This window comes from Electrophorus electricus, chromosome 26, assembly GCF_041902795.1.
Source record: "Electrophorus electricus isolate QZ-2024a chromosome 26, ASM4190279v1, whole genome shotgun sequence".
NCBI lineage: Eukaryota > Metazoa > Chordata > Actinopteri > Gymnotiformes > Gymnotidae > Electrophorus > Electrophorus electricus.
Window position 1 is genome coordinate 10,580,001 of NC_137522.1, and position 11,305 is coordinate 10,591,305.

General features: G+C 36.9%; 1 long non-coding RNA gene across 1 annotated transcript; it reads left to right on the forward strand.

The window, feature by feature from the left end:
• The first annotated feature begins 1,810 nt into the window (after window positions 1-1,810).
• On the forward strand, window positions 1,811-7,664 carry LOC113569073 (uncharacterized). The gene is made up of 7 exons (XR_014120087.1): window positions 1,811-2,157; window positions 2,262-2,339; window positions 2,467-2,558; window positions 3,336-3,425; window positions 3,664-3,738; window positions 6,013-6,087; window positions 7,049-7,664. It is a non-coding gene; the product is annotated as an uncharacterized LOC113569073 (long non-coding RNA).
• The last annotated feature ends 3,641 nt before the right edge of the window (window positions 7,665-11,305 follow it).

Sequence of the window (11,305 nt, forward strand, 5' to 3'; positions counted from 1 at the left end):
GTAGTTATACAGATGTGTTACATCCAAGAGTGATTGTTTTTTTTTTTTTTTCTTGTTGCTGGGGAATTGTTCGTTTATTAGTTAGCTACATCCAAATGACTATTTTTTCCAATGTTAGCTAGGGGCTTTGTTTGATGAACAGTTTAACAGTTTCTTGGTTATAATGGGGAGATTATTATCACTATTAATCTACCTAACGATGTGTTATGCTTTGCACAGGCAAAAAAAACAACAAAAAAACAACACATTTCTGCTCCTCATGAACAGGACAATATTAGCTACCATTAGCTAGCAGGCTCTGAGGCACATTTCCTATCTGTACAGTAGCTATGAAAGATCAGTCTCATTTTATAATCAGCCACTACACTAGTATTTTGAGGAAAGAAAACACCAAAACAAATGTTTTATTTTTTTTTTCAAGGGTAATTGTAGGGTGAGAATCTTTTAACATTACTGACTGCCTCTCTACTGCTGAAATACACGCTTACAAAAGAGATGCGCTGTACGCCGTGTATACCGTTTGCTGTCACAGTTCCCGAAGCAGAAAGTTCAGAAAGTTCCAGAAGGCTGGACCTCCTCACACTCATTCACTGAATTCATACGTAAGACTAAACGAGTCCACTGTGGAACGATAACAACTGTTCAAATGGTTTATGGGTGTGTTCATGTGTATGGATGAGAGATAGAAAAGTGGAAGTGGTCACTCGAGATTAAGACAGCAATACTAATCTTTTGGGTTTTTTTTGTCACGCATGTTCTGTTTGAGATTTTTCTCTCTTTCTTTGATAGGTGTGGCAGTGTTTTCCTGTGATGAGATTATTCATTTACACGTGTGTCTCAGGGTTATAGAATTAAACCTTATCCAAACAAATCAGACAGGAACATTCTCCTTCACTGTCAAACCTATGCATATCCACGTGTGCATGTCATATCTCAAACTTTACTGATGCTGCATAAACAATGACAGTCATCACAGTCAATGAAGAACAGGCATTCCATACAATTGAACCAGTGACTGATTTTGTTATGTAAATGTTCATGAAATATTTGTAGAGATTGTTACTTGAGGTCAATACATTAGATTCTAATGTCTGGGCCAATTCTTAATGAAATTAATTGAACAATCATGAAATCCTACAACATTAGAGTCAGTACTTTATGGTCAATTTTAAATGATAAAAAATCACCTGTTGACTTGACAAAGCAAATAGAAATTCTAGAAAGGTTTCTGTCAAGAAAGCTGCTCTTGTGAGTTCTCATATGAATATGCCTCTGCTACTTCCTCAAACAGGTGGGAAACCAAAGAGAGGAAAAGAAGAATGAGCAAGGAAGTGGTATCTTGCAGCACACCCTACGTTGAAGGCCCTAGAAAAGTGAGATGTATTCATGGAGTCCTTAAACTATATGAACGTGTCTTCCGCTTTTAACCCTAAACAGAAGACTAAATGAATTAGATTTAGATCTGTTCTCATATTATTTGCATGGAGAAAATGTGTCATTATTCAGTGTGGATGTGGAATGGATGTTTTAGAATTTTAGTAGGATTTGTTAATGTGAAGGGTGTTTATTCGTAATATGGTATTTGTATAATATTTTTGGTGCTTCCTTCACTTCATCGATGCTTTTGTTGTAAGTGGGTTATTTTATAGTGGGACAGTTTAGTAAGTTTGGACACACACCACAGCCCACTAATTGGTAAATCTGAAAGCGAATTATTATTATTATTATTATTATTATTATTATTATTATTATTATTATTATTATTATTATTATTATTATTATTATTATTATTAACGATAACGGCACTCACAAGCATTAGAAACGTTAACACGAACATGAAACAGTTGACATTAAACGCGCACGAATACAGTTGACAGTAACGAAAACATTTAACGTCACCATTAAACATTAACACGCTACGTCAACAATGACCAACGACGCTGCACACCCTGACGTGGGTTTACACATAGACACACGAGGCGCAGGTGTGTGCAGGCGTGGCCACAAACGAAGGTCCTCCCACTGCACGTGGCTAACCAAACCGCGTGCTTCGCGGGAGGCGAGCGTTCCGTGACAGGCGGACGTTTTCTATATGGATGATCTTGAAGCCCTTAATATGTTGGTTCATATTTTTAAAGGGTGACACAGAAGTACAAGGTGAGAGACTGTGGCGTGTCTTATTAAAATGCAACTTCCTGTTAAGGCGCCCTTAGCGCATTACTGAAGGTGAGCGTGTTCGTGTCATTGCTCTTTTTCTCAAGCCTAAAGCAAGCTTCAGTACACTGGGGGTTTATAAACACCCAGGAAACCGTGCCAACTGATTAGACACCAGAGAAAACGTAAGTTTGAGAAGCTGGAGTGTTCAATGAGCAAAATCTACAATGATTTCTATTACAAAAGCAGGAAAAAATCCCCCCAAAAGCAAAAATAGACCAATGTTTAACTCTTTGTTTCTGTTTCTACCAGGACTTATGGTGTCTTAGAAGAGGCACTTGTACCCCTGGTAATGGCGAAATTTCTTGGGCTAATGTTCTTGGTCCTAACAGGATTAGCAATATGTAAGTACAAAATTTTATTGGTAACATTTTTTGAATGGAGGCACGTTTCAAAGTTGTCATTAGGGGCTAAATAGTGACAGGATGCTTTTTATCCAGACGGGTACATATGAATTAAAACCTGAGCATAACTATACTGTTTTTATTTGATCTTTAACATTTTTTGTTTAGAGATGAGAATGTTAGTGTGATACTGGTCTGAAGGGCCTACTATCCTTAACACATGTAAATGTGAACATAGTAGATTATAGTTTACAGGATTATCATAATAAAAAATGTTTCTAAAATGGAACTGCTAGAATTACGTAATTCTTAATTTAAGGAATTCTCTTTGTGAGGGTAATATTAAACATAAAATATAAAAATATATAGAGTCAGAGCAATTTTGATGGAAGTTAAAAATGAGCAACTTTGCAGCTAATCCTCATGGCAGGTAAGTAACTGCACCCTTGAAGTGTAATTATTGTCTGCTTTGTGTGGTCACAATGGAGGAAAAAATTAAAAGCTGGTGTTTACATTAGACTATGTTATGCTCATGATCTTGTCAAATAGGTAGCGACTCAAACATGGATTTATGTAATGAAATTGTGATCAAAACCCCTTTTAGACAGTGTATTAGACTACAGCCTCTCATCCACATGTTTTAACTGATGTCAATACCAACCAAAAATTAGTAAGAGTAACATAAAGTACATTTTGTATTAGTGTATTGTAAGGAACATGTGTAGCCTGTATGATATTATTATGGTATTAATTTAAAATATATTAATATACTCTCAGTTCTTGTAGACATAAATATGAGCACATCCTTTCCTCCACACAACCCCTCACGTCAACAGCAACAATTACCCACAACCACTGCTGGAACAGGTAATGATCTCTTATACTGCAGTATGATTCATATAATGAAATTGTGATCATAACTTCTTTCTACACACAGTGTATTAGACTACAGGCTCTCATCCACGTGTTTCGCATGTACACAGATCAATACAAACGGGGTTTGCTACAGCAGATCTGTTTTGTCTGAAGAGTAATAAAAAAGTAAAAAGCTGCTGATTAAATTGGTAATGTTGGACTCTGTTATGCTCATGATCTTGTCATACAGATAGCGACTCAAAGATGGCCTCTACTTCCACACAGCCAACCTCATTCAACAGTCTCACCAACAGTATCAGTCAAGGTAATCCTGCCTCCACTCATCATTCCTGACACTCTTAATCACTCCTGCACTCCTCAAACTCCCACCTCTAGTCAAAATCTCACAATTCAAAACTTTGGTTTGGGCTCAATTTGTATTAATCTACAAAATCTAGAGACATTTCTCCTCCTGTAACTTCACTGTGTATGATCCACATCCAGGCATTATGGTATGATGTGCTATATAATACAGTATCATACAGATTTTCTACTAAGTGATTATTCATTTTTATTTCATTGCTTCTTTTTAGTATTTTCCCTTTGTTTCAGCTTGACTGCTTCTTGATTATTGCACTAATAACAATGAGTGGTATAATGGCCTCCAAATGTATTAGTATTATTAAACCAAATCTTTGTAGCAAGCTCAAGCAAACAGTAGTGCAAACAGCCTTCCACCACTAAGCTCACATCACCACCTAAATGTAGCTCCAGTTGGACCAGCAAAGCAGCATGTATGCTCTCCTCCACCCAGTATCATACATCCACTGCAACCAGCAACCTCCATCGGGTCCCTTCGTGTTAATTTTTATATGAAGTGCAACTATTGTACTCTCAATCAACTTTCCTGGAGATGGTGACTGAATTACAAAAGACTGATCAGATATCTGAATCCAAGTATCTTAGATATAAGATGGATAATTTCTTATGAACTAATTACATGAGATGATACTACAGGCTTTCCTGCAAATATGACTTGAGATGTGTCTCAAACACAAAATAGCAAATGTCATAACAGATCCATTGTGTCTTATTCTAAGGTTTAGTATAAATAATATTTTTGTATATGGTGCAATAAAAAACAAGCAAGCAAGCAAACAAACCAACAAACAACAACAATACGAAAAGTCACACCAGATAATTTGAACTACATTTTGAATAGTATAGGGAATTCTTTCATGAATTGTTGCTTCTTCTAATCCTCTAATACATCTCTTATTGTGCAGAATGAATGAAGTAGGGCAATATTGATAATTCTCTCTTTCTCGACACAGTTTATTAGACTACAACCCCTCATTCACATGTGTTTCATCTATACACATTGGAAAAATGGGGCTTTTTGCACCAGATTGATTTTGTCTGAAAAGTAATAGATTCATATAGCATGCTTTTTCTGGTCAAAGATTTTCTATGGATTATAATTTTCCTAATATCTCTAGATGTAGATTAGTAGAATATGGTTTGCAAGATTAATTTACCATGATTCTTCTGGTCCTATACAACATTACAGACACCAATCCTCCACTCATCAACTCACAACAACACACAGATGTATCCACTAGTGAAACAACAAAGCAGACTAAACCCTCAGCTCCATCTAGTACCTCATATTCACAGCAAACACCAACAACAGCAAATGTTTCTGTGGGTAAGGAGCTCCACAAATGTCAGATGTGTTTATTTTCGTTCACGTACTATGGTATTTCATCCACATACTATGATGTTAGAGTGATTTTTATTCTTTATGTGTGAGAAGTATGTAGGTAATAGATTGTTGTTAAATATTACTGAAAACAGCCTGACATGTCTGAAGAATATTAAGTCTTATTTAGACATCATAACTGACCGAAAGAGTGATCAGACTTATTCAAATGAAACAAGCTATCCCAGATCAAAGGCTTTAGAGTGTCTGTCTGTCTGTCTTAATTCCATTTATGGCACTTGCCACATTCTCTTATCTAGAGTCATGTACATTCTTTTTAATATCACCGTACGTGTGCTCCTTGGGAACTGATCTCATGTCCCCACTGCTGTTACTTGCACATTGCTGTACAAATGTCCTGCACAGAGAGTAAGAACATTCTTCCTCAGATTAACTGATGTCAATACCAACCAAAAATTAGTAAGAGTAACATAAAGTAAATTTTTATTAGTGTATTCTAAAGAATATGTGTCGCCTCTATGATATTATTATGGTATTAATTTAGAATATATTAACACACTCTCACTTCTTGTAACCATAAATATGAGCACATCCTTTCCTCCACACACCCCCTCACATCAACACCAACAATTACCCACAACCACTGCTGGAACAGGTAATGATTTACATAATGAAATGGTGATCATAACTTCTTTCTGGACACAGATTATTAGACTACAGGCTCTCATCCACATGTGTTTCGCATGTACACAGATCAGTACAAACGGGGTTTGCCACAGCAGATCTGTTTTGTCTGAATAGTAATAGAAAAGTAAAAAAGCTGCTGATTAAATTGGTAATGTTGGACTCTGTTATGCTCATGATCTTGTCATACAGATAGCGAATCAAACACGACCTCTACTTCCACAAAGCCAACCTCAGTCAATCCTCCCAACACCAATATCAGTCAAGGTAACCCTGCCTCCACTCATCATTCCTGACACTCTTAATCACTCCTGCACTCCTCAAACTCCCACCTCTAGTCAAAAACTCATCACAATTCAAAACTTTGGTTTGGGCTCAATTTGTATTAATCTACAAAATCTAGAGACATTTCCCTTCCTGTAACTTCACTGTGTATGATCCGCATCCAGGCAGTAAGGTATGATGTGCTATATAATACAGTATCATACAGATTTTCTACTAAGTGATTATTCATTTTTGTTTCATTGCTTCTTTTTAGTATTTTCCCTTTGTTTGAGCTTGACTGCTTCTTGATTATTGCACTGATAACAGTGAGTGGTATAATGGGCTCCAAATGTATTAGTATTATTTAACCAAATCTTTGTAGCAAGCATAAGCAAACAGTAGTGCAAATAGCCTTCCACCACTAAGCTCACATCACCACCTAAATGTAGCTCCAGTTAGACCAGCAAAGCAGCATGTATGCTCTCCTCCACCCAGTATCTCACATCCACTGCAACCAGCAACTTCATCGGGTCTTCGTGTTAATTTTCATATGAAGTGCAACTATTATATTCTCAATCAACTTTCCTGGAGATGGTGACTGAATTACAAAAGACTGATCTGATATCTGAATCCAAGTATCTTAGATATAAGATGGATAATTTCTTATGAACTAATTACATGAGATGATACTACAGGCTTTCCTGCAAATATGACTTGAGATGCGTCTCAACCACAAAATAGCAAATGTCATAACAGACCCATTGTGTCTTATTCTAAGGAGCAGTGTAAAGAATATTTTTGTATATGGTGCAATAAAAAACAAGCAAGCAAGCAAACAAACCAACAAACAACAACAAAACGAACAGTCACACCAGATAATCTGACCTACATTTTGAATAGTGTAGGGAATGCTTTCATGAATTGTTGCTTCTTCTAATCCTCTAATACATCTCTTATTGTGCAGAATGAACTCAACTCAGCACATGACAGGTGGGGTCAGCACACGGCTCCTCCCAGCGACTGTGCACCAGAGGAGATACCAAAAAAAACAGAACTTTGCGGAAACTTTGAGTTTTATAGATTTTGCAGTTAAATTCACTTCAGTGTGAAGACGTGTCCTCAGTCCCCAGGCTCACACTGATTCATGGGCGTGTAGGCTACATTATTGTCTTTCTGACTTCTGTATTCTACAGTGATGACATGAAGAGATTCTGGGGGGCTGTGCTGCTGTAACTAATGCTGAAGGAGTTAATGAAATATTAATACTTGATCTTTGGTGATCATCTGTTTTGTTTTTTATTCTTCTTTTTCTTCTTCGTCTTTTAAACCACTGCCAAAATAGCATTATATAGTGCATTAGGTAACGTCACCAAGTTGTGAGATTCAGCATTAATAAACCATAATATGGTTCAAATATAATGTTGACAAAGTAACACCATTATTGGATCACTGGCTTGCTTCAGTGAATAAAAGGTTTTTCCACCTTGTTATCCACATATATGCATAAATGCATATGAATATGATATATACAGTATATTGTGCATTGGGATTTAGCAGAATAAAATCTTAGCACTTCTCAATTCCGGTTTTCTCATTCTGTATATGTAAGATAATAGGTGTTACTAGACTGTATAGAAACTTTTCACTTTGAAACTAGTTGTTTTGTTTTTTTATTTAGAATAGGTATGTTTGTCTAGTTTGTAAGATGTAACAAACCTCTTTTGAGCAATGTACAGTCATGCCAGGTTACATATTGCAGCATCAGAGGATGCTTTGGGAATCAACTTGACGGCTCATATATGCGAGTAGTTTTATGGTAGAACTACTGCCAGTGGTATGCAGAGCAACCCTCCCCGGCGGGCCTCCACCCGTCAGTCTCCACTGACGGGTTTGTGCGTGTCACCCTACCACTGCGAGGTCAGTACGTGCTACGGCCAACAGACTTTATCAAGAAATCTTTCTTTTGCATTCCTCAATTTAAACTCATTATCAAACTCACGTGTCTAGATGAATATGCACTGTTATTGTGTTGACCCACATTCATGGAACACCTGGGTACTCTAAGAGGAACTAACAACAGGGGAAAAAATCTACAAATTTTCTAACTATCTATTGTCTCACTGCTTATTTCTCGTAAAGACAATGCAGTAAGTTTCTCTGTAATCACTTCCTGCAATTTTATAGGCTATAGACAAAACAGTGGGTGGAGGCCAACATGGCAGCCTGCATGCATGTAGTGTGGCTAAAAGAGTTGTCCTTGAACACGTATTGTGGGCTGGCTGGTTCAAATACATGAATATTATATAATTATAGTAATTGCTGTAACTTTGAGAGAAAGGATGCCTACAGGCAGGTCTTGCTGTCATTTTGTCGAAGTTTTTTTTTTCCCCAAACTTGCTGTTCCCATGATGTTCCATATGTCGCTCGGACGCTACCCCTGAGTTTTTCAGATATGCAGAAGGTGGAGAGTTAAAAACTAGGGTGCCTGTCCCCTTAATAGAGTACCAGTGAGCTTACTAGAGTAACAGTGAGCTTTATATAGAAAAGAAACAAATGAGACAAACAAGTCACAGATGCCATCAGTCAATAATCAGGTAATTGGGAGGTGTGTGTGTGTGTGTGTGTGTGTGTGTGTGTGTGTGTGTGTGTGTGTGTGTGTGTGTGTCAGTGGGCATGTCCCCACGATACCATTAATGAACTTATATGTCAGCTATGGCTAAATGATTAAACTATTTTATACCTTAATCTAAGACAGAACATAAATTGTATCTTAAATTGCAATATTGGTCTGGGTCATCCCAGTGAGATATTTCTCTTCAAATCATTTCAGTATAACTTGGCCAGTTGTGTTATGATTGTGGTTGGAACAAAACTCTGCAGGGGAGTAGATCTGTATGACTGGAATGAGGCTTAGGTGGTATTTTGAGGCAGTCAGAGAGAAATGTTTTCTCAAGTAGTGTTTTTAGAAATTTTAATAGATGTTCAAAAACTAATAAAGACCAACACTAGATGATCACCAACTGGATGCAATTATCATTTTTATAGATAAGCCAAAAGTGTGGCCCCTGATTTTCCTTGTAAGACACAGCACATCGCGTTTGGATCAATGCCAGACAACGACTAATGGTTGGTGCTGTAAATATGCTTAATGCTGTCCAAAGTCAAAGGGCAAGTTATGTATTATCTGTGCCCAGAAAGGCAGTGTCAGATTGAGGTGCATATATGTCAAAGGTCAGAGCAATAGGAAATTACAACAGGTTTAATTAGCTCATTATAATTAGTTTCAGTGAGCACACAGGTAACTGCTATTCCCTTACAGATCCAGCCTTTATGACAATTTTAAATTTTAAATCGATTTTAGTTTTAGCCTTCTTTTAGTTTAGCCACTGAAATGGTATTTGGTAGTCTGCTTCAAGCAGATACACCCTATTCTTCTGTACACAGAGCAAAACAGTCACATTTGTATGTCTGTTGATCCAGTTGTTCCTAAGGACCTGGGTATAGCACAAGGACAAATCATATTTCAGCCATGCACGCTCATTGTCAGCGTAAGCCAGTTATTAGCCTGTAATTACTATGTTAACGGAATTTTGATGAGTACTTTCTATGTCCTGACACAGTGAATGTAAACAGGTCATGATTGGATTAGCCTAGCTCTATAATTCCTTTAGTTCCATTGTATATGCTTTCAGTTTTTACCCATATGGATTGAGACACTTCGTATCATATTTAGCACCTTCAAATAAACGCCACGCAATCTTTAGAAATATAAACAAATGATTTTTCAAATGTTTGTTTCTTTCGCTGTTCTTATGAAGGCATCTTTGCTAATGATACACTGACTGAGTGGCTGACCCACTGTCCATTGTTGAAATCTACATGTGTGAGGGTAGGGAACTCTGCCATAATGCTAGCTATAAGTTAGCATTCATGCAAAATGATTAGCGTTTGATATTATTTTAGTGCTGAAGAGCAATAAACGTTTTTTCTTATAAATGGTGATTATTATTCTTACATTAATCGCTTAATTACAGTTAAGTAGTTATACAGATGTGTTACATCCAAGAGTGATTGTTGTTTTTTTTCCTTCTTGTTGCTGGGGAATTGTTCGTTTATTAGTTAGCTACATCCGAATGACTATTTTTTCCAATGTTAGCTAGGGGCTTTGTTTGATGAACAGTTTAACAGTTTCTTGGTTATAATGGAGAGATTATTATCACTATTAATCTACCTAACGATGTGTTATGCTTTGCACAACCCCCCAACACATTTCTGCTCCTCATGAACAGGACAATATTAGCTACCATTAGCTAGCAGGCTCTGAGGCACATTTCCTATCTGTACAGTAGCTATGAAAGATCAGTCTCATTTTATAATCAGGCACTACACTAGTATTTTGAGGAAAGAAAACCCCAAAACAAATGTTTTACATTTTTTTCAAGGGTAATTGTAGGGTGAGAATCTTTTAACATTACTGACTGCCTCTCTACTGCTGAAATACACGCTTACAAAAGAGATGCGCTGTACGCCGTGTATACCGTTTGCTGTCACAGTTCCCGAAGCAGAAAGTTCCAGAAGGCTGGACCTCCTCACACTCATTCACTGAATTCATACGTAAGACTAAACGAGTCCACTCTGTGGAACGATAACAACTGTTCAAATGGTTTATGGGTGTGTTCATGTGTATGGATGAGAGATAGAAAAGTGGAAATGGTCACTCGAGATTAAGACAGCAATACTAATATTTTGGGGTTTTTTGTCACGCATGTTCTGTTTGAGATTTTTCTCTCTTTCTTTGATAGGTGTGGCAGTGTTTTCCTGTGATGAGATTATTCATTTACATGTGTGTCTCAGGGTTATAGAATTAAACCTTATCCAAACAAATCAGACACGAACATTCCCCTTCACTGTCAAACCTATGCATATCCACGTGTGCATGTCATATCTCAAACTTTACTGATGCTGCATAAACAATGACAGTCATCACAGTCAATGAAGAACAGGTATTCCATACAATTGAACCAGTGACTGATTTTGTTATGTAAATGTTCATAAAATATTTGTAGAGATTGTTACTTGAGGTCAATACATTAGATTCTAATGTCTGGGCCAATTCTTAATGAAATTAATTGAACAATCATGAAATCCTACAACATTAGAGTCAGTACTTTATGGTCAAATTTAAATGATAAAAAATCACCTGTTGTCAAAGCAAATAGAA